A 23,542-nucleotide genomic window follows, 5' to 3' on the forward strand; every position below is an offset into this window, starting at 1 on the left:
GGGGGCTGAAGAAGAAGGGGCGGTGGTGGGGATGGGGGTGCTGCCCCTTCCTCGCTCCCGAGGAAGAAGCGTGTCCCCCCCCCCCCCCTCCGGAGGGGTCTCCAGCAGCGGGACGGAGGGGGACAAATGGTAAAAGATACGGAAGGAAGAGACACAGTGGCTGGGACATAAATCAGGCGGAGTATATGGGGAGTCGGTGAGAATAGGTCTTTTCACCCTTAAAAAAAAATAGCCACTTTGGAAGAGAAAAAGGAGGCTGATTATTGGCATCCAGCGCCGAAACCCAGGCAGCTGATGCTGAGGGGAGCCAAAGGGAGCAGTTCTTCTCGGTTTAAAAACAGCAAGACAGTCTCTGCCAAAGATTGCTGTAAACACTGAATAAAGATTTCATTGTGGCTTGGTGTGACTGGAATAATTAGGCACTTAATTGTTCATTCTGATCTTAAAGTGCAGTAATCAGTAGTGCACAGTAGGAAAAATACGGAGGAAAGGGAGCAAAAATAGCAAATGGAAAATGATAGGAAAATATATCACTTTTTCCTCTTCCGCAGGTGTTTTGTTTTGTTTTGTTTTTCTCTTTTTGGGACTGGGAGCACGTGGGTCCCGGACTATTTAGAGAGAGAACACCTTTCTAAAGTTGGGGTGTAATTGTGCTTTTGCTGCCAGTGTCTCAACATCATTTTAGGCTGGACAAAATCAAATTATGGGACTTAAAGAAATCCCATTTTGTGGAAGTAAAATCTGAAGATGCCTGGAGAATGAACATCTTAACTAGATTGACTAATACCAATTAATGCATTTTCTTATGTGTACACTTTATTGCCAACTCAGCAGGGATGAAAGCTAATGGTGCCAGCTTTTGTGCTGCTCCAAGACATTTTTCAAGCAGGCACACAAGGTTTTATTGGTAAACTGTTTTGAGTTTTTAACATTGTGATTGTGTCCCCGTTCAAATCAAGTTCCTTGCAGCAATGACTCTTTCGTGGTAATCTGATGAAATGATCTCTTGTTACACTGTGTTAGCTACTCCCTGTGACACAGCAGGAAAACACAACCTGTGCATGGTTGTACCAGAGGAGGTTTTAAGTTGTCAAGCAAGACGTGCTTACAAGCACTGGGATATGACTTGCTGATAGTAACTGAAAGATGGCACCATAGGCAAAAAATGTTTTCTTTCCTATATAGCATCATTTTCCATACATATTTGTGTGTGGTAGGGAAACATACTAGTGGATTAATTATCAGGAAGGGTGGAAGAATGCTGTGTTTAAAACAAAGAAAACTTCCAGAAGAACTCTGTAGGCATTTGAGCAAAAAGAAAGAGTGTTTTAAAGTCTAACTATAAAGGGGACATCCTTCATATGACTTCCCTGACTTCAGAGAAGTTATATGAAAGATTCATTTCATTCAGAGGCATCCATGTAGCCTGCCCATCTGCTGTATAAACAAATAAATAAATGGGCTGGAATTGAGCAAGGTGTACAGAGAAATTCAGTGAAGTGTAATTTTCTGTCACTGCCCATGCAGAAAAACAGAAAGGGAGTTTTCGTTCAACTTTGAAAAGTACAGCAATTTGCTATATCTTGTTGACAAGTTTGTTGGAGATTTTGGTCTGCACCTTGGGAGATTTTTGTGGGAATAAATGTGGAGAAAACACAAAGAGTTCTGCCAATCCAACAGGATATAACTAACACAGAGCACTGCAGTCGTTGCTCAGGTCACAGAGTGTAGGACAAGGACAGCATGGTGTCTCCAGAGTTTTGTCCAGAGTGATGGTAAAAAAATAAATCATAACATCTAGGTATGTAAGTGCCACAGTTAAAATCTGCTTTGCTCACATTTTTATTAAGTTGCTGAATGTACTTTGTCCTACCACAGTGATATTTGGTATTCTGTGTAGGAAGAGTATTCCTGATTTAATGGCCAGCTGTATTGAAAAGAAAGTCTTCCAGGCATTTTGCTCGGTAGTACAGTCTAGAGAAGGATATTGCCAACTTTACTTGCACCTGTCCAGTCTGAAAAGCATAAGAATGTTCTCTTTTTCTTAAAAAAAGTTCAAAAAATGGAGTGATCAAGTTATCACATAAGAGACCCTGCTCAAGCCTCTGCTAGTGATGTTCTAACAGAGAATGTTTCTAAAAATTTGCATAGTGTTTCCCTTACACAAATACCACGTTAAATTTGAGAATAATTTGAAGACCAGAAACAAGATTTTGGGAGGAGTCCAGAGTGTTTTTTCCTGTGTTTCCAAACACAAAATTTACCAAAAGGCTCTTTATTTCTATAATAAAATGCATTGAAAACACACTTCGGGTATTACAGCAAGTTTGGGAGGAGGTCTTTCTTGCATTCTTACAGCATGGTTAGCAAAACGTGCAGAGGATTATACGCTGTTATTCAAGGAAACCATTTACTATTAAATTGTAGTCAAATATTGGATACCATCTTATACCTAAAAGTTGTTTGAAATGCATAGTATATCTTCATAATAAAATTGCATTGTCACAGACATAATTGTTATTCATAACAAGTAGTCTCACAAACAGATTCCATCCCTGTAAGTATTGAGTCTCAGTCAGGCCAATTATGACTAAATTACTGCATGTTCTCTGCTGTATCAACTAATTAAAGGGTAATTAATAAAATGATAATTTCATTCCATGGCAATGTCTACATCTGGTTGTCATAGCAGAGTTTGTTTGACATATGGTTAAATGGTCAGATAATACATTGTATGAATTCAGCATTTGCACAGAACACCTGGCAAGCCAGAGGAATTTTAACCCTTAAGACATTAATTTCAAGGATCTGTGTCAAAGTACTATTAGATTTGCTTGCTCATCCTCTTCACCTGCTCTCCTTATGCATTTAAGAAAATTTAGTTCTCTGAGTTATTTTAAATGAGAAACTCTCTTGGGATGGGGTAGAGTGGGAAGGGAACTTGGGATGTTAGATTGGAAAAGAAAGATAAAATAGCACTGACTTGTCATTGTGGGAAGTAAACTAGGTGGGTCTTAATCCATTTCTGAGAGGAGACTCCATTGGTCCCCCTAGTACTGGGAGGTTCCCCTTTAAAGAAAATCAGGCTGGAATTAGAACGGAGACATAATTATCTTTTATTTATTTATTTATTTATTACATACAGATGTATGCTGATATAAAGGCTGAGGTTGTGGTCACAACAGCATGGAAAAATCTGCATTGCAGCCTTCCCACACTGTACATGTAATCTGTAGATAAAACAAAACTTAGCTCCCAAAGGACAGTAACCATAAAAGTCACACACGCTAAGGAAATGAAACAACCTTTTACCAAGTCAACAGGTGATACAAATAAACAGTTCTATTGTAGATACCTATGTTCAAGATAATATACCCTGAAATATCAGTGGCTGAAATTTTCAGGGAAGTCCATGCATATTATTTTATATGTAGGCTTTTTAGCTTGTTTTCTTTTACTTCAAGAGAATATATATGTTAAGCCCCAACATTGCCATGAAAAATTACAACCACTGCTGTTTCAAAGTATGCAAGAGAGTTCATTTCTGTCCTTTAAAAGCATAAGCTGTCAGTCATGATACTTTAACATGGGTTAAATTACAGTTGCAGTTTCTTATCTGTACTGGGTCAAGCTGGATCTCTCATACAACTAAGGATGAGAAATGAAGTAGCAGGCATAATGTTTTCCTTCTCTTTAGGGGAAAAAAGAAAAAAGACACAAAAAGGGCAAAATAACTAGTGCTTTTTCACCAATTGAGCAAAGCAAGAAGGATGCAATAAACTGCAGGAAGACATGAAAGTCTGTCTTTTCCCATGCAAGCAGTCCAAAAGGAACAGTTCCCTTAGTCAATAGTCAGGGTCGCTCATCACCTCGTGCAGTCAGGTGCAGGGTTTGGCCAGTAATGCTTATAAAGCGCTGTTTGTCTGTCTCTGTGAGAGTCTGAGTCCTGTTTCTTGAGAGTTTCCAAGTGCACGGATCTATCTCATTTTCATTCTACTCATGGAACTCATTAACACCTGGAAAATCTTTTATAGCATTTAACTGCGTCAGATGCACTGTCCGGCACATGTTGTCTTAATAGGGCTTTCACTGTGGTATTGTCAAAGAACCCTTATGTCACAGCTGGGAACATGAATCTGTCATGTCAGTACTGTACCTTGTTTTAGATGGGAATAGCGTGTGAGCTTGTTTTATGGAGGAGCCAAACAGGCCCATGTACTGCATTACTGGGGAAGAATGTGAAGCTTGTTCTCCTAAATAAAGATTCAGGCTGGTGGTAGTGGAGTACTTTGTACCATTTAAACACTGCTGCCTGTAAGGCATTGTACTTAAGGAAAGGGAAGTTTGAGGCAAGCAAGACGTTGTAGTCTTTTCGTGGTGTAGCGCTGCTAGTTAACTGGATGCCAACCATATCATGGGGTACATCAAGCACGGCATTGCCAGTAGGGCAAGTGAAGTGATCATCCCACTCTACTCTGCGCTGGTGTGGCCTCACCTTGAGTACTGTGTGCAGGTCTGGGCACCACAGTACAAAAAGGACATTCAGCTGTTGGAGAGTGTCCAGAGGAGGGCGACGAAGATGGTGAAGGGCCTGGAGGGGATGATGTATGACGAGCGGCTGAGGTCACTGGGCCTGTTCAGCCTAGAGAAGAGAAGGCTGAGGGGGGACCTCATCACGGTCTACAACTTCCTCGAGAGGGGGAGTGGAGAGGCGGGTGACCTATTCTCCATAAACACCCGTGATAGGACCCGTGGGAACGGGGTGAAGCTGAGGCAGGGGAAGCTCAGACTAGATATCAGGAGGAGATTTTTCACTGAGAGGGTGGTTGCGCACTGGAACAGGCTCCCCAGTGAAGTAGTCACTGCACCAAGCCTGTATTAATTTAAGAAATGTTTGGACTGTGCACTAAGTCACATGGTCTAAACTTCTGGTGCAAGGAGTTGGGCTTGACGATCCTTATGGGTCCCTTCCAACTCGGATTATTCTGTGATTCTATGATTCATTTACATTTCTTTGGGAAAAAAATTGCCAGAGGTTTCTAATTTAGCAGTACCAACTTGCTTGAAACTGGAAGTTGATATGAAAGTCCTCACCATGGGAATATTTGTTTTTTTAATACAAATTTGATTTAACTGTATTTGGCAATATAAGAAGGGGAAGAGAAGTAAATGTTTTCTAATTCCGTATGCTTTTTGTGCCTATTAAATCACTGGAAAAACCAATTTTAAATAGACTACTTTGTAGCTCTTTAATCAGAATGCCTTGGGTAATTAAAAAAGGATAGAACTGTGAAGACTGACTGCAGTACATGTGTAAGACCTACTTTTTCATGGGAATTTTTAATATAGTTACATACATTTCATCTGAAAATTAAACCCTTAAAATTCACCAGTTATGACACTACCAAGCCTGTCATGATGATATTCCAAAAGGAATCCCCACCCCCCACCCCCCCCCCCAAGAAAATGTTTGCAGACTTGAGAAACCATAATTGATGTGAAGGAATTAACTTGGGTCCTCATTTAAAGAATTTATGGATGAAAGGAACATTTTATGCAGTTGCAGGGGGTTCTGTCTTTTAAACTACTTGATTTACTTTGAAAACATAAGTATAGTTCACATGCTAAGAAATACGTTAAAGAGATTTCAGATACTCAAGGTGAAGGTACAATGTCAAATGCATTCTGTATATTTGAAATATACATGCTTCTATTGTTTTTGTAATAGCTCTTCAAAAAAGTTAGAGTATGCAGGGGTTGATACCCCAGACCCTAACCAGTCCAAACTTAGGCTGGAATCAGCAAAACACCATAGCCTTCAGGTTACAGGACTGCCTTCTGAATTCCTCTCTTGATTTTCTCTTCTTTATAACCCTTTGGATTAGGGACTCCTACTTTTTCTAATGGTGACAGCATTGAGGTGCTCTTGGTTAGGTCCGTGCCATTAGTTCATGTCCATGTGCTCACCAAGGAGGGAAGGAACATGGCTCGTTCAGGCTGCTGTGGGGCCACTAGAGAACACATGTGGACTTATTTCTGAGAAAAGCCTTCCTTTAATTTATTTCATTTTTTTCAGAAGGACAGAAGCCATTCATGCTTCTGAGCTTCTCTGTAGATAGATACCTGATGGGAGCAAGCCCAACAGGCACTCAGTCTCAGGTTTGCCCTGCTGAAGTATGCAGCACCCAACAACTTACCCCAAGAGGTCCTAACAGCTTTCAGATTGACAGCACAACGGGGCTATATTGTTCTATTTGATTCCGTTAAGTCTACTACAGAAGCAAATCAAAGGTAAAGAATTAGTCTATATAATTAATCTTTCTTCATCTCTAGGTATTGTGACACATGCTTAAGAGCCCTTGAAATATGTAACTTAGTTACATATTTTAAGCAAGCTAAAGATTGAGTGAAAGACTGAACTATAAATCTCCTTGCTTGTATGAGTTTAATTTAGGATTGCAATCATCATGTAAAGGAAGTTAAAATAGCAGTAGTAGATCTCTACTTGGCAAACCTGTTAAGAAGACTATAGGAGGTACCTCACCAGGTTATTATATATGGAGTGTCTTCTGTGTGCTTAGCCCCTTGCTGAAATTAGTCTATTCTGTAATTTTAATATATATTTGAAAAGGAGAGAGGTGATTTAACAGTTGAAGTTCCACCCGAGAGGTGAAAATTAGGAGACAGACTTACAGAAGAGGGAGTTCCTAAATGGTTTAGAAGTGCTTCCTTGCAGAAAATTTAAAGTTTTGTCCCAAGTGTCCTCCAATCCAAATATAATCTAGAGGATATTAACCAACCATTCAAGTATATATTACTTATTCCTTGACTTAAAGCCTTTCTTCCCAGGGAAAATATGTTTTTAAGGTACAGAGTAAAGGAATAAGAGAGAAATCAGTGTGGCTGATAAATGTGTGAAGCTACTTAGGGTAGAAGAATGCCTCTTCAGAAAGGAGGGTTTGGGAGGAGTATGGATCGGTGGTGCATGTCTGTTTTAATTGGCCACTCAGTTTCTTTTAGTGTCCAAGGAAGGCAGCATGCATCTACCACTACTATATCTCTTGACAGGACCCACTACACTTCCCTGTTTGGTTTGTGCTTCCCATGTGGATTTGCTTTACTCATGTGTTTCCTTCATAAAGTGATGCAGAGATGGGCAAGCACCACACAAGCAATTAGATGTGCCTACTGCTCATGAACATATCTTGCTAAGGCAAGGGGGAATGAACACAGGCTGGTAAATTTACTGTGATGGCAAGCTTGCTCCCAGACATCCTCTCTTTTGGACACCCCATGGACACCCAAGTGGGTTCTTGTCAAGTAACTATAAGGCATCCTTGACAGTGACAACAGGAAGAGCTTCTAGACCACTGGAAATACATCAGTGAACTCCTGATATTATCAGACTAGTGCCCCTGGCCCACAGCCCTGCACACCTTACATCCGCCTCAGCCCTCCTTGGGAGGAAGGGCCACGAGGAGCAGACAAATAGCCCTGGTAGGAGAAGCTCCACACTAAGCACTTGTAGTGGAGGAGGCGCATAGGCATGGTGCTGTAAGGAAGAGCTGAAATCAGCCTTCATGCAGATGACAAGAGAGGATCTGTCAAGGCAGGCTTTAAGAGGACAGAGAGCATGTTGAGAGAAAATGATGATAATAGCAACAAAACCTTGCAGAGACTGAACAGAGGATGAAGCTGCAGGAGAGCAAGAAAATGGAGGATTTGAATAGAGAGGCAGAGCAAAAGAAATGACAAATGTCTTACTAAAATAACAGAGACAAAAAAAGACAGATTGGATCAGTGTCGAGAATAGAATTTGACTGAGGCTTGGAGAGGGACCAATACAAAAGAAACACAAATAATTTTTGCAGGCTTTTGAACGAGCATGGCAGAAAGCGGAGCAGTGTGTGGTAAAAGAGGAAGTTTGAACGAACAGCTCCTAGATTCCACAAGAAGTCTCTAGGGTGAGTACTGGATATTGGAAGTGTTTATAAGAAAATCGTTTTCTAGTTTTGCATGCAGAGTTTCGGGTAATTGCTCATCAATAAACCAGGAGAAGGGTATTTGTCACCGGAGTGTCTTAGATGCTAGGGTTATATACATTAGAGCTGGAGCCACTATATAGGCATTCTGGACCGAGTTGAGGCTAAGCTTTTCTTGGTAGTCTAGACTTTGGAAAAGTTAATCCTAATTAGGCTGAATTCAGAGGCACTGAACTCCACCGTGCCCTATCAAGTATGCTGTGGTTGAGGTGGGCTAATTGTTATGGCTCATGCACGTGGTACATCTCAACATAAATGCAAGGACTAAGGAATGAGATGTTAGGCTCAAACTTGTAGAGGAGGTAATGACCTCTCCAACAAAACAAACAAATAGAAAAACATAAAACCAGCAGCTCGGTTTTTAGTCTCTAACTGTTTTCTTGCCTGTTTGCCCCATGCTACTCTTCAAGTACCTTCTCGCTTGCTGTCATGCTGTTCTGGGGCCGTAGAAGGAGCTCACATTAAAACTCATTTATGTTATGATGACTGTTAAACACTTGACTATTAGTAAGGCAGTGAATGAACCATGGTTAGCAGTAGTGATACCCTGCAAGACTATTAACTGTTCATTGTTAACTAGTCCCTATCTTCATCACATTCTTTTCTCACCTCTGGGTTCTCCAAAGGACCCACCGTTCACTGGAGTTGAGGTCCATTGCATTATGCATTATGTAGAATAAATATGTATAATGATGTGTGGCAGGTAGGCACTTATTTTTTAATAGAAATTCCCAACCTTGAAAAACTAATTTTGATTAAAATCTGTTGCTAATTTTATCTCTTTGGTTATGAGGTCCTTATTTAATTGAAACCTCAGTAATTATATCAAAATAACTTGCAGTGTGCACTACTCGTTTTCTTCTTCACGTGCTAATTTAATAAAGCATCAGTAAAATTGCCTTAGATAACAATCTGAAATATTTTATCCCCTTGTTCTTATTCTTTTCTAAGATATGAGTGCTTCAGTGTTAATACCTGTGCAGTGGGCAAAACATAATGCCTCAGGAATGCATGGCAAAGATTTTTGAAGCTACTGTCGGATCTAGGACTCTACATTCCCGTTACTTTTAATAATCACTGAGTATCAAAATTCCTCAAATAGTTACTGCTACCTACCAAAATGTCCTCAAAGAGTTGGTGGACCAAAGCTGTTTTTATTCTGAGATAAATTACCTTCTTCCTCTCTCCAGGAACTCACCAAGTTATTTATTGAAGAAACGATTATCAAATGTCATAACATATTTGACTTACTAGCTGTAAATATCCAATCTATCATGCATTATCTGCATTTAAACTTTTCTTAGGTCTGTCTCTTTAGACACTATAAAGAAGGGACTGAACTGATTAATTTCCAGTTTAAAATATCATCCTGTGTAGGATGATTGTTTTCAAGGAAGACCCCCTGCATTGCAGAGCTCCAGGAGAGTTAGAAGAAAGTCTGTTTTCTCATGTGTCAGTGATTGGTGTCATCTCTGGCTGAAGAGATAGCTTCGGTTCTACATGCTCACAGGCTACTCAGACACATGTCTGAAATCATTGCTTTGATGAACTTCTTTCTATGATAATTTACTCATCAGGGTACCATTTCACAATGTCAAACTGTTACTTGAAGAACATTTACATGACGTACTGAAGTAGAATACAAATTAGAGCAATATTTTATACAGAGATCTTTCTTTTCTGATTTGCTTTACTGCATAGATAGAGACCACTTGAAAAGCATCCCCCTGCTGCATAACCCCACTGCTGATAGTACCGTCAGAAATAATCATACACTTCTCCTTTAACGGTCTGCTAGCAATCCCTGTAAGGATAAGAAACACAGAGTAATGTAATGCTGAATAATCTGAATGTTCAGCATTGGAAAAATCTCTCTGTCATCAGTGAAAACAGGTAGAAACTGTTTTTCTTGAAGGCTCTATACTAGATGAAAGTATTTAGAACAGAGATAATATCAGTAAACTGCAAAGGAGGATACATTTGAAAGTTCTAGCCATATTGACCAATAAACAATTTATGGAGAGAGCACAAACAAGCCGTTAGAATATTTTAAGACTGTAGCTTCTGACAAGTATACTTTATTTATGACTTTGCAGTACAATCTTTTCCAGTAATGTTTATAAGATTTAAAAAAAAAAAAAAAAGGTTGGGGGGGGGAGAGGGGAAAGATGCAGACACCAAGCATCCCCAGTGTTTTATGCTCTTGTCCCCAGCCATGTGTGGGGTATTGTCAACGTCCTCGAGATAACCTCAATATTCCTGTCTCACAAACCACTGGAGCTAGAAGAATCACAGACATGCCATATTAAACTTTTAAAGGAAAGGAAGGAATGGTGTTGCCCCATCTGAAACTTGTACAATACTGGCGCCAATAAATGAGAACCTCAGGCAGAGGCATTTAAAGCTGGAGGGAAAAGGAGGCTGGGAGGGAGGAGGTGTGAGAAGGGTCAAGCCTTTGCATATCTTCTGCCGCTGTTGGACACCCTATTAGCAAAGCCAGTTCACTCTCTGATGACATTATATATCTAGGTAAAAGCAGCGTTTGAGTTTGTCTCCGAATCACCTGAGAACAACAGGGATTTTGGTTGCCTTTGTCTACACAGTGGATCTGGGAGCTTGAGGAAATACATGGGTTTTAAGTTTCTGAGACTGAAGCACCAGGCAAAGGTAAAACTTTTATTAGTAGCTATAATATGTGCTTTAGAGGTGCCTACAGGTGCTGTGTGTGATGCAGACCCCTGTGTTGTGCAAACACATAGGAAATAGCACTGTATTGAAGTGCTTGCAAGCCAAATATCAGAGCTGGGAGATCACAGTTCGGTTCTGCCAAAGCTTAGATTTCAAAATCACCATGTTTTAGAAAGAAACCAAAGCCCTTAGAAAATGTACAGACGAAAAAGTTGTTAGAGCCTTCACATTTAGGAGTGAATAGGTCAAGATTTTGATTTGTGTCTCTCAGAAAGACACAAGGAATAGCCCTGATGTGAGAAATGTTTCCTTGGAAAATGTTGAAGTTGATATGTTTCTGCCAAAAATAATAATAATAATAAATTTGCTTTATTTACCTGAAGGAATAGATATCTAAAAAATACAGATGTTGCTGAACGCCTTCCTCCTGACAGCCTAGGCCAGAGTGTCGGAGTCATGAGTCACAAACCCTAGATTCAGGGGGATGGCAGCACTCTTTGCTTTTGGGACCCACCAATAATACCCTGTGTGCAAGGCTCTAAGGGGGCTGGTGTAACCCCTCCTGTGACAGGCGTCCCTTTGGACATCTTGTCATATATAGCAGGGACGAGGCCATGGCACCGCACCATAGCCAAAGACATCTTCTGCCACTTCCTGGGGCAGCACAGCTTCCAGCCCATCGCTGATGTGGAAGGTGTCACGTAGGGATAAACACATCAGGAAGACCTTCACAATATCTTTAAGATGACTGGGAAGAGCATTCTGCTTTAAAAGAAACTTTGACAATGTTGGTTAACTGGGCAAGTGTGCCTCTAACAAACCTATCAAGCTTGATAAATGGTTCTCTATTAATATCCTAATTTTGCTGTATCTGATGAGCAGCTTTCGGAGTTCAGAGGCAGAAAAAAGACGGCTTGAAAGATGGCTCTTACATGAAACTAATTGCATGCAGGGTTTTCAGAAATACTAGGTCAGTTCCTATTCAAAAGTTGGGTGCCTGTACTTTTTAGTGGCAACACAATTAATTCTTCTGGACTTGAGGAAAAAAAGGAGTACTTTGATTTTTTACTGGTTAATGTACTGTCACGTCTTACTTCAAATAACGTTTTTAGGTTTTAAAACATTCCACAAAGGAAGGCGTATCATTTCAAAGATGAAGGTTTGTATAAAACAATTCCAACAAAATTGATTGTATTATAGGCACTATGTTTATATGACTTTTGTAAAATACTGCTTTTTTAATGCTAATATTTCAGCAGTAGAAAAGAAATATTGCAGTTGAATTCTCTTCTGGACACATACATAAAAATACCATTTCCACCAGTAGAGCATTGAAAGCAACGTGATTTAAGTGGGGACAGATCTAGCCCCACAGGCCAAATTCTAGTTTCAGTTACACCCTATCTATCTTAAAGATCTGGGATTTACTGTCTCAGGACAGACTGGTGGTCTAATAGCTCTGGCGTCTTGTCTGGAAAAATGACCCATGTCAGATATTTCAAAGAAAGATGTAGAAGATCTTAACAATGTGGTGTGTCTCTACGTTATTATGCTTTAATAGACCAGTGCAAGTTCACTGTTATACTGGTGAAATTAGAATCAAGTTTCACTCAAAGAGGATCTGAATTTAGTTCACAACAAGGAGCTGATTTCTGCTTGATTGATGATCTGTTTTTTGTATTACTTTACTGATATTGTTGTGTTACTGTGATGACCCCTTTGGCTCGGGGGTTCTATCCATCATAGCAGACCTTGCACATATTCCTGATGAGGTCTGTGCCTTATTAGGAGGCTTATGAGAAGGTGTTTATTCCCAGTGTGCTTCTTGATTCCCAAGTGTAAAATAATTTTTAAAACCAATGCTATTATGAAAAGAATGATGCAAAAGGTTGCTTATAAACAGTACTTTAAAAACTTGCTGTTCTGAAGAAAGATAAATCTGAAAAGGTTTTCAAAGTTGTTCTTTAGCTAGACATCACACTGAGACACTAGCTTTATAGTAGTGTTCTTACCAGTTATTCTGCCTTGATAGTCCCACTCAAAGGATTCAAAAGGCAAGCTGTAATAAAACAACTAGGTTTGATCACAAACGTGTCAAATTAATTATTTTCCTGTTGGAAAAGGGACTTCATTAAATATTAAAATATTCTTAGGGAAAATTGACCTTATGGTAAATTGTTCCACAAAGGAAAATGTGGCTGACAGATTTTGTGTTTGGGATGGGATTTTGCACAGGTGTGAAGCATCTTGAGAACAGCAGCACAGTGAGACTGTCATGTCTGGTAGGGCTCTAAGTGTGACTAGGAAAAAGGATCCATGGCTTAGGTAGAAACAGAAAGACCAAGAGTATCAGCTCACAGTTGTGGCCATTTAGGTGGCATCAAGGAACACCACCACCACAACCCTCCTGCCCTGGCAGTAAACACTTTATTTCAGAAACTTCACAATGACTTATTTCATAACATCAAAGTTAGCATTTTTGTCTCTTGAAACTGATTCTTTAAATGTTTATACGTAGAGAAATTGTATTATTTTGGCATTTTAGCCTGACTCGGGAGAAATGCCAAATACTGTAACTTCTTGTGAGATGGAAATTTTGTTTTTCAATATGACATTAAAATTGTATGGTTATAGTAAATATCTTAAATCTCTTGTAAAAGGAAAAAAATAATATGTACCGCTACATTTCTCTTCAAATGGTCCTTAGCTAATCTAGACTTCACAGTGTGACTGAGGTTGCAGTCATCGCTCTGTGTGTGCGTGAGCACACAAGACTGGAAAAATCCTGGTCATCTGATGAACCTGTGGGTTCTCTTTGTGATGCAGAAGAATGTCTTCAATATTAAATCTTTTCAATATTAGCATCCTGTAAAAGTGAAATCTGGGAAAAGTATAAATTACAAACATAAAAGAGAATGGACAGCCCCCATAAGAGTGTTCTTTGTGACTGAGCAAAGATTTGAGGGCTTGGGAATTAGCCCTGCCCGGTGAGATGTTCCCCTCCAGTGGGGTGAGGCACAGCAAAATCCCGAAATTCCTTAGCTGTAAGAAAGCAAAAGTGATTGTCTCTTAATCTAGGTCAGGAGGTCCTTCCCTGTCCTTTTTGTTCACTGAACACTCATCTATGTAACCCATTACTGCTATTTTTTCTGTTGCTGATATAAATTAGATCTTTACTCTGCTGTTGTGCCATATACCCATCTTCTTTTCATAGCCATCTGTTTCCTTGTCTTACTTGGTTATGACCATAAAGTGAGCTTGCTGTTATGCATGTTTTAACCTGAGCTTGTCCATAGTATTCCACTGCAGAAGTACTATTTTGTGCAACCTATAGGAAGACAAAGACACAAGGCAGTAAAGTAGCACTGGATTTGCTGTCCTTTGCGTACTTCTTTACTGATCTTTACTGGAGGCATGCAATATGCTTTAAATGTTTCCTGAAGGTCTTTGCACCTCTATCAGCACGTTTGTCCACGTACATGGTTCAAAACTTACATTGATACTGTCTTTTCTGTTCTTCTCTGGTGACTGTTGGGAGATAACCAGTAAATATATTATATTAATCAGGAAAAAAAAAAGTATCGATGGAGTAGGCTTTACTATTTATTTGTCCCAGCACGTTAACATGCCAAAACAGGCATAAAATGTTGTGGTAGGTAGACATGCTCAAAGCTGGGCTTGAAGCAATTTTGCGTATGAAGAGATGTGATTCCATTGTGTTACCATCTCTTGCTCCCTGTGACAATATGTGAAGTTTGCACATTTCTAGCAGCCAGGGTGAAGCTGCACATTTTGGGAAGCCATCCTGAGCCCATGGCACAAACTGCCTCAGAAAGCAATGACCATTGCAGACCCTACTACCTTCTCCTTCAAAAGAAAGGTGCTGCTTTTTATTTTTTTTTTTTTTTCTTAACATATGGCAGCATGTAGATTTAAAACAACAAAAACAAAGCCCTGCCAAAACAAAACACTACACTGCATACCTCATTCTCCCTTGAGAAGAGGATGAGAGGAAGAATGAACCACACGTGGCAGATGTTGGTCGTTTAATGCTCTACAGGAAGGCACTCGGATGCATACGACCCCGTGGGGAACAGAGCAAGACAGCTTCCATGCCCCTCAGCAGCCTGAGAAACAGAGCCCATCTGCGGGTGGAAGCAGTAAACCTAAAAAGACGACAAGGAGCGAGTGCCTTCCACAGGAACCAGCCTTGGTGTTCCCACAGTGCAAACATGACCTTATGCTCCCTGGTGTGTAGAAGAGTGGTTAAAATCCTTGTTTGGGAGAATTTAAGTGGGATAGTGCCCTGTGCTGTTTCTCTTCTTGGGCATGGATTCCATCCTTGTGCTTGCATGTGCGTGTGAGCATCATCCAAAGTAATCCAGGCAGTGTTAACTGTAGAAGTTCAAAGCTGTTGGATTCCTCTTCATTGCTTTTTTAGGGGCTGCCTCTGATCTTGGCTTTTCATCCCTGACTTTATCTTGAGAAATTTCTCCCATTTCTTCATGCAGCAGGTTGCATGCCAATTCCTTTTTCTCGTATTCAGTGACCATCCACATTGCTTTGTACGTAGTTTACATCTTCACAGACTGTAATGAAACCAAGACTTGAACGAATAACTGTATAAGCAGGCCTCTCTCTCCAGCTGTCATGTCTGGCTGTGGCAGCAAACTGGTGTTTCATTGTAAAAGATGTTAATTTCAATCTGAGCTGTGGCTGCGTTGAGAGAAGCATAAAAGGAATTCTTGATTATCTATATCAGTACCGTTGTCCCTGGGGACAGGCTCTGAATCTTCAGATCACATATGGCAAGAGTGCTGTGATAAAATATGCATCAATAAAACTTTGCAATTTATGATAATAAAGGAGTGGAAAGTTTTATACACTGTGATAATTATTCCTGACTGGTATTTTTTCCTTCCTTTCGTTCTTCTACTCCTTTATTTTTAAGCCTTTTCTGCTTGCTGTAATACTGATTGCACTGTTGAAACTGCAGGATCACAAACTGGGGAGCTCTTCTTCTTCCAAGGTCCCCTAAGCTCCTATAGGCATCGGACTGCTTCTAAATCAGCAGGAATTTGCCCTCTTCAGGAAGGCTCCACAATATGACTCCTCACTCTTCTTCCTCTTTTGTGTATGCACACACACCACATCCAACATGAATTTCTGAGTAGCTTCCAGAAAGGATCAAATTATATTTCTCTCATCTTCTTTGCATATCTCATTAAAATAATCAATGAGAAATGCATACATTTGCATGAAGGTAGAGTTTATCCCATATTGCATTGTCACCTGCTTTGTTTTAAATGTATTTCATTTCAATAATGTTTTTATTCTTTTGAAGTAAGAAAAATAATGATATGTTTACAGTCCCAGAAAGTAAATAGTGGTCTATTAAATGCCACGAATATATTATCTGTGACCTTATTTTTTTCCCACGTGTTTGTATCTGTGGTGGCCATGGTATGAGAGACCTTGTCTTCTGCTTCAGCACACTTGATAGCAATTAATCATATAGCTTGAAATTTATGACCCCACAGTACAAACTTGTCTGCATTCTTGGATTTTGACTGACTTCAAAGGGACTTCCACATGGTGTGTTTACAGGCAACTCTCCTTCACTGAACACCCTCTCTGACTTGTTTGCACAACATCTACCACAGTGGGATCCTCATCTTTGCTGGGACATCTAAGCCCTGCTATAACGCAAATAGTCATTAGTACTGTTAGTCTTGTGCTTTCCGTTTTCTTTTCTTTTCTCAGTATTTTTATTCAGTTAACCTACCAGAAATAGACCAGTGGCTTTTATGCTTCTCTAGGATTTTTTTCTCCACAATTAAGGATAAGCAGGGAAACTACTTAGGGGAAACAGTTTAGCCATCAAGAATGTTTTCCTTACTGACACTCACTTGACTAAATTGTGTGCTCCCGTGGAATGGTAGCAAAGTACTTATCTTGAAGGACATGCTTATTTCCTATTGACTTCAATAGCACTTAATCACCTGCCTGAGGTTCATCATGTACTGAAGAGCTTTGCACGTTTTGGGACTAAGGCCCCTTTCCAGAAATCTATACCAGTTCAGTCCTGCACATTCAGCCTTTCCCCAGGTTTCTGCAGGTACTTGAATTTAAAAGACATCAAAGACAATGAGATGTAGAACATTTGTGTAAGTGCTTAGGTGGTCTTAGACATCTATAAAAGCTTTGCTGAATCTTGGCCTACCTGATTAAAAAGGGTCCAAATGTTTAGCAAAGTGAACAGATCACTTATAGTTGGAAGGGTATTTGCAAGTACTTTTTACACAGCTGCAGTGGAAGAGACAAAATGTAATACTATTAGTTCCACTTTAAGGAGTGATGGGAGATTTAGGTACCAAAAATAATCATTTCTAATTATACAGATGTAAGGAGGAGTGGACAATAAGGCCAACAGTGGAAAAAAAAAATGAAGGGGGGGGGATCTTGTGTTTTTTTTTCCTGCCTTTCTATTTGTGTAAATTAATAGGAAATTACAGACTATTAGAAAGTTGATTGAATCTTTTTTCTTAACTTTGCTGTTTTTCATTAGGGTGATCCTAAAAGCAGGTGGCTTTCAATTAGTTTTGTTGACAGTGCTGCCTAATGTTGTAATGATCCTTGGGAAAGGGAAAGAAAAGAGATTTATTGCAGTAGGGATAAGCTAGGCCAGGCAAAGAGACAGAGTACATAACCGCTAATTAACTCATGTAGTCATTAAAATAAAAAAAATAATAAAAAAAAAAAGAAGAAGAAGAAGAGGAAAGAAAAACAACATGCAACCTGAAAGAGGATTGTAAAGCATTTCTGCACTGCAGATCAGACCCCTGAGCTTTTGTTACACTGTGCATATCATATTAGATGGTGTATATGAGCCAATTGCATATAAATCACATTCTCCCAATCTTGCAAGTCCTTGTCACAGAGCATATTTAATTTAACATTGTAGTATTTATTTTCTGAAGTTGTGAGTAGGCCAAAACATATCCAGTAAAATGAGTGCTCTGCCACAGCACAGCGCCTGACCTACACTCCAGTAGAAAATTAACCCTAATTCATCTTCATAGCGACCCTATGCCAAATAACCATTTCAGATGCTCCATTGCTGCCCTTCACTGACTTTGTAAAGTGAAGCTGTAGCAATTTTGCCTAATTCAGTTTGGCTTTTTAATTACATCTATTCCATTCATTTGTTTCCACTTAAAACCATCGTGTTGCGCTTGGGTGACTTGTAAGCAAGCTTTGCTTGGTCTTAGTATCCTTTAGGGACAGGCTCAAGCCAGAATGCGCGTGTGTTTGTTGAAACCATGTCAAATGGGAGCCGCTATCTCAGATTCGAACCAGAAGGCTTTGTTTTCTGACACAAAGGGACAAAGTCTGTCTCATTATTTCCATTTGTCCATTCCCTCCCCTTCCCTCACTCCCATCAGGATTATTTTAAATTCACGTTGTGGATGAGCATTTGTGTGCATACGCACATCTCACTTGAAACCAGAGGCCCTTTATTCTTTAAAGCTCCTCTGCAAATGATTTGTTCGGGGCATCCTTCACAATCATTTGCACATCTCTAGGACTGGTAAGATTTCAGCCAATTCACTGACAAAATCTTCTTTTCAGACAGCGTGTAGAGAAACTGAGAAATGTCAAGCATTTTTATCATCTGTTTTATTATTATTATTATCATTATTATTATTGATGAGAATTAATAGGAATTGATTAAGACCATGTGTGCTTACTTCACCTGTTGTTTGAGTTATTAATGCTATGTTTTGCATTATATCTCAGTATAGCTGGTTCTTCTGCTCTTCCCAAGATTAACAGAGATTGCATCTGAATTCTATAATGCTTTCAGCATATGTAGAACTGGGCATATTTGGACTGCAACAAGGATGTGAAGTGGGAAGGCTGCAGAAAGGATGCTGAGATAAGGCAATCTGAGTCTTCTCACTGATCACTGCTGGGCATAGACGATGATGTTTCATGAGAAAGACTACCAAACTGCATTTATCTTGCGAATGCAAATTATTCCTAAGATATGGTATGGGAGACAAAAGTGCAATTTATTTAAATTAAAATTATTGTTATTTTAAAATCATTTATCAAAGTCAGGTGACTTACGCCTTTGACATCACGTGAGTAAAGCTCAGCTGTCATTTCTTAGTGCCAGTATGAAGCGATTCTTCTTAGCACTCTGCTTACGAAGAAAACTTGGCCCGTATGGGAACATATGGGAAAAGCAGAAGGTTAATATTGGAGGGAAAGCACCTCCACAGGTAACATTATAATTAACCCTGCTGCATACGTGTGCTGAGTCCATGTGTGGGACAAGAGTGGGGTCTCCCCCACAAAGTCACCTCAGGGACTGCGGAGCCCAGGCAGTGCTGTCCCGCAGACATTGGGCAAACAAATGGTGCAAGTGTGTGGGCGGCCATGAGATAAAGAGGAAAGCTTGGGGGAGTCTGGATCAAGCTTGGGCAAACAGCTGGACCCATGTGGCTCCCCACAGTGTGTCTGGGCCAAGCACCTCTGGCCAAGAATTACCGGGTAGGGTGTGGAAATGTGAGTAACTGCATAAGTGGGTGTTAAATTACAAGAACCACCACGATAAAATTGTAGTCACCTTGGAAAAGATTTGAAGCTTTGCACAGCTTTAGTAAATACGATTTGCAGAAACAGCACAGTGTTTTAAAATAAATGATGCTCACACAATCACAAGCTATGATTTATCTTTAAGCATCCTCATGCAGCGTGGTTTATTAAATTTCAACCTGGGCTTTCAACTGTTCAGTTAATGTAGATAATTAATTTGATTATCATTCAATCAGGCTGTTCTGTGACTGACTGAAACATCCCCATAACGGTGCTACAAAGATTTCAGTTAGCTTGTATGAGGAATTTACAACATTTTTTACACTTTTTGTTTGTTTGTTTGTTTTATTTTTATCTCGACTATCTATCTTTGTGGCAGCAAGTTATTCTAAAATACATAGTGTGGGATTACTAATGCCTGCCCTAATGCTTTAATGCTTTTTTCTGAGCACACAGTCTATATTCATTCTCAGCTATGCATGCATCTTCTAGTCACATTAGGTAATCTGTTTTCTTTCCTTTTTCTTCATGCTGAAGATAAAGGCAAAGAAAAACTGTGGGCATCCAGTGTATTACATTGTAGGTCTTAATGACTGTACTTTTATTACTTTGCTGGAAAATAAATAAATAAAAGACCAGTAGTCATACTAACTGTAAAAAGCTGTCTGGCTACAGTATACAGGATGAAAAGTGTTATGCATTAGAACATTCAATTCTATTACATTTCTTGGTTGCAAAATTATATACTAAGTACATTAGTTTAGAATTAGAGCAGAATGTAAGTACTTAAATATTGAACAAGTTCTCACCCTATTTACTTCTTGTGACAAAGTAAGTGGAGTTTTTTACAAGTATCCATTAGATGTGCTCTGCTATAAAACTTCCACTGAGTTCTTAAGATGGAGGTAGTTTTGTGAGGCGTCGTGGCATCAAGTACTGTAGGCGGTCTGCATGCCATGCATTATGGAGGACACCTAGTCCAGCCTCCTGATGGAAGGTGATTACAGCAACTTTAATTGGCAAACCAATGTTTCTAAGAAGAATTAATAACCGTTGTTGGACTAGATAATATAGTCAGGCACGCTTTTGGTCCCATAACTTTTATTCAACGAAACCAGCCTATCTAATGAAGGATATTAATTCTGCTCACAAGACTTCTTGCATGACACCAGTGCTACTCTCTCTTGCTATACACTGCACTCTTCTGACGAGTTCCCGCAATAACACTGAAATCCCTTTGTGGGGACCTGGTACAGATGTATCAGGGTTGGGACAAGAAGATAAAGCAGACCTGCATAAAATAAAAATAGTGTCGTCTTTCTTGAGTGATGTGGTCCTGTTTTCCTTCCAGAACAATAGCAGACTTTGAATCTAGAGTGTTCAAAATACATTTTTTCTAGGATAGAAATTCCACCTTGTATTCCTAATAGCCTAATGTGGATTGTTGGTTTTACTTATTAAAAAAATAAATAAATAAATAAAAATAAAAATAATAATAATTTTAAAAAAAGTCTCTAAAGCTCTAAAGTTGTGTTCAGTCTAGCTTCAGGCATTCAGGAGGATTTCTTCCCAGTTTATGAAGTGCATCACACAGGATGCTAGTAACACCAATTGTTTCATGGAAGTGATTGGTAGACTGCAAGAAAACAAAATCTCAGCTGACTAAATGTGATAGCTACATACCTAGCTTGTATGTTGTTCCAGCACAAGTAACCTATTGCAGTTCAGGCAGTATTTGCCATAGAAAGGTAGCAGTGAGAGTGTGTAATGGTTGTGTTTATTCTTCTCAGTGTCCTTTGCCTTTCCCCTTCTCTGGACTGGGAATGTCTTGAAAACCTTACAGGGAAATACTATTGTAGTGGAAGTGTAGAAATGTCTCTTTTGATAATAGACTTTAGTCACTGCTGCTGCCAGTCTTGGAACATGAAATATTTGCTACTAAAGGTAGGATTGAAAATTATCAAACATATCTTCAGCATCAGATCTGAATCCAACTCCACTAACTTTGATGGGATTTTTAGCACTGAATTCCTTTGAAGTGTTATACCCACTAATATATACAGGAAAAGGTAGACAATATCAGTGGACCATGGAGGAAAATGAACTACCCTACATCCTACACTACTATTATTTATTATTAAGGGCTTTCTCCCAAGGGGTGCTGGGTACTTTGATGACACACTCCACAGAAACATGTAGGAAGACAGCCCCTGTAGCAGAGAGCTTCAGACTCTACCGTGACAGGTCTAGGTCCCTGTGGAAAGCTTTTTCAAAGAGTTAAGAACTTCATTTTTTTTTACCTTATACTTGACTTGAACAGAAAATAGTCACAGATCCTCTGGTCAGGTTCTGTAGAGCATGGGAATAGGTGTGGTATGTTCTTCTTCCCAAAAGCTCTATACCCCAAATGTAGAGTAAACAAAATGTAGTATTTTTTCCCACATTTTTTACAGGTAAATTTTATTCAAAGTGCCATTAAAGCAAGGTGCATTAAAAAAAAAAAAAAAAAAAAAAAAAAGGCATAGGAACTGTTCTTAATAAGTACTAGGTATCAACTTAAATAGCACTGTTTTTGAATTGCGGCAGGGGGCACAATCTTATTCTTGAATCTTTTAGTTGTCCATTGCAGTGCTCTATTACTATTGTCATTAAATTAAACTAGCATGTAGACTCATATGGGTGCTGGAGGAACAAACAGAAAAAAGCAAGGTTGATATTCCTATGAGCAGAGAACCTGCATGGATGCTTTGTTCATGCAAGTGATACAGGAAAGAGAAGAGTTAAGACAGCAACATGTCATGGTAATGATAATGTAATATTGGTAATGTACTCCTTGATAACATAATGTATGCTTTTTTCTTGAAAACAAGCACCTGAGAATAAATAGAATATGCTTCATTGCCCATTAGGCTCAGTGTTATTAGATGCCAATGAGCAACTGGAATTCAGCCTTCGGGAGTTATTTGACTGTAAACTGGAGGCTGTTTATTCTGTGAGCCATGGAGGCAGCTGTGGGGAACCAGGGTATGTGTGGTCACAGGCTAGCAGAGAAATATAAGCAGTACAGATGGAGAAAATGGGAAGTGACATAGGAAAGCAAAACATTTTAGGATCTTTAAGGCAAAAGAAGATTATTGATTCCAGCATGCCTTTAGTGTTGGCACTTTTGTTTACTGAAATACGTTGTTATCTGAGGCCAGAATGTTTCATTTGGGGGCTGACTTGAACCCCCTCCATTACAGACAGATTTTCAGGAAAAATGGAATATCTGGCTACATGTCCTGATAGTTTAAAGCAGCCTTTCTAAACTCTGCTTCTTATGGCAGAATTAATTGGCATACACATACCTTGCTAGGATACTTTGAACTATATTGGAAGACAGATGTTTTATTAATCTAATTTTTGTTAGACTACTTTGAACAAAGTTATCAATGAAATACTAGAATATTTTTACTGAGATTGTAATAATTTACTTAAGTAACATTAGTAAAGCACTAGATAATGGTGACAAATTATCATGGAATATTTTAAGCAGTAGCCATGAGGCTCACAAGAATACTGAATAAAGTCTCTAGGGATAGCACAGGTAAAATAAATTCCTGACTCTTAGCTGCTCATGGTGAGATGTGAGAGCTCATCTGGGACTTGTTTTGTATAACTTCCAAGTAAGAAGCAGAGGAACAGTCAGTACCATGAAATTTAAGAATAAGTTGCTCCTGGATCAGTGCAATTGAAAAAACCTGGTGCCCTAAGATTTGTTTTCTACACCCACAGATGCCTGTCTGTCTTCTGCAGTAGCCTGTTGCCTCCATTCTAGCTCCTGTGGTCTGGACCACCCCCACAACATCTCCTGTTTGCTTCCCCGTGTCCTGTAAGCATCCAGCCAAAACTCCAGACTCATTCAAGTCCCCCAGGGATGTGTTCCGTGACAAGGCTCAAGCAACCCATGTGCTACTCAGCCAGCTATAACCACAGGCTGCCTGGTATAGGCCAAGCACAAACCCATAACTAACTGGGGAGAACTTCCAATAGGTTTTCTCTCCATGGGACTTTCATATGGGTCTCTCTTCTCTTAGCTGCAATTTTATATAATACGTGTAGGACCTTTGTAATTTCCGGTGCTGTCAGTTCTGAAATAAGCTAGCTGAAACTGGCTGAAATAACTGAAACTGAAATAAGCCAACAGATTTTAAACTAATTATGTGCAG

At 39.5% G+C, this 23,542-nt stretch overlaps 1 protein-coding gene across 2 annotated transcripts in view; it reads left to right on the plus strand.

The window, feature by feature from the left end:
- LOC118162054 (cadherin-20-like) overlaps nt 1–23,542 on the plus strand; it is a 91,893-nt gene that overhangs the window by 905 nt on the left and 67,446 nt on the right. The window lies entirely within an intron of this gene.

This window comes from Oxyura jamaicensis, chromosome 2 (genome assembly GCF_011077185.1).
Source record: "Oxyura jamaicensis isolate SHBP4307 breed ruddy duck chromosome 2, BPBGC_Ojam_1.0, whole genome shotgun sequence".
Taxonomy (NCBI): domain Eukaryota; kingdom Metazoa; phylum Chordata; class Aves; order Anseriformes; family Anatidae; genus Oxyura; species Oxyura jamaicensis.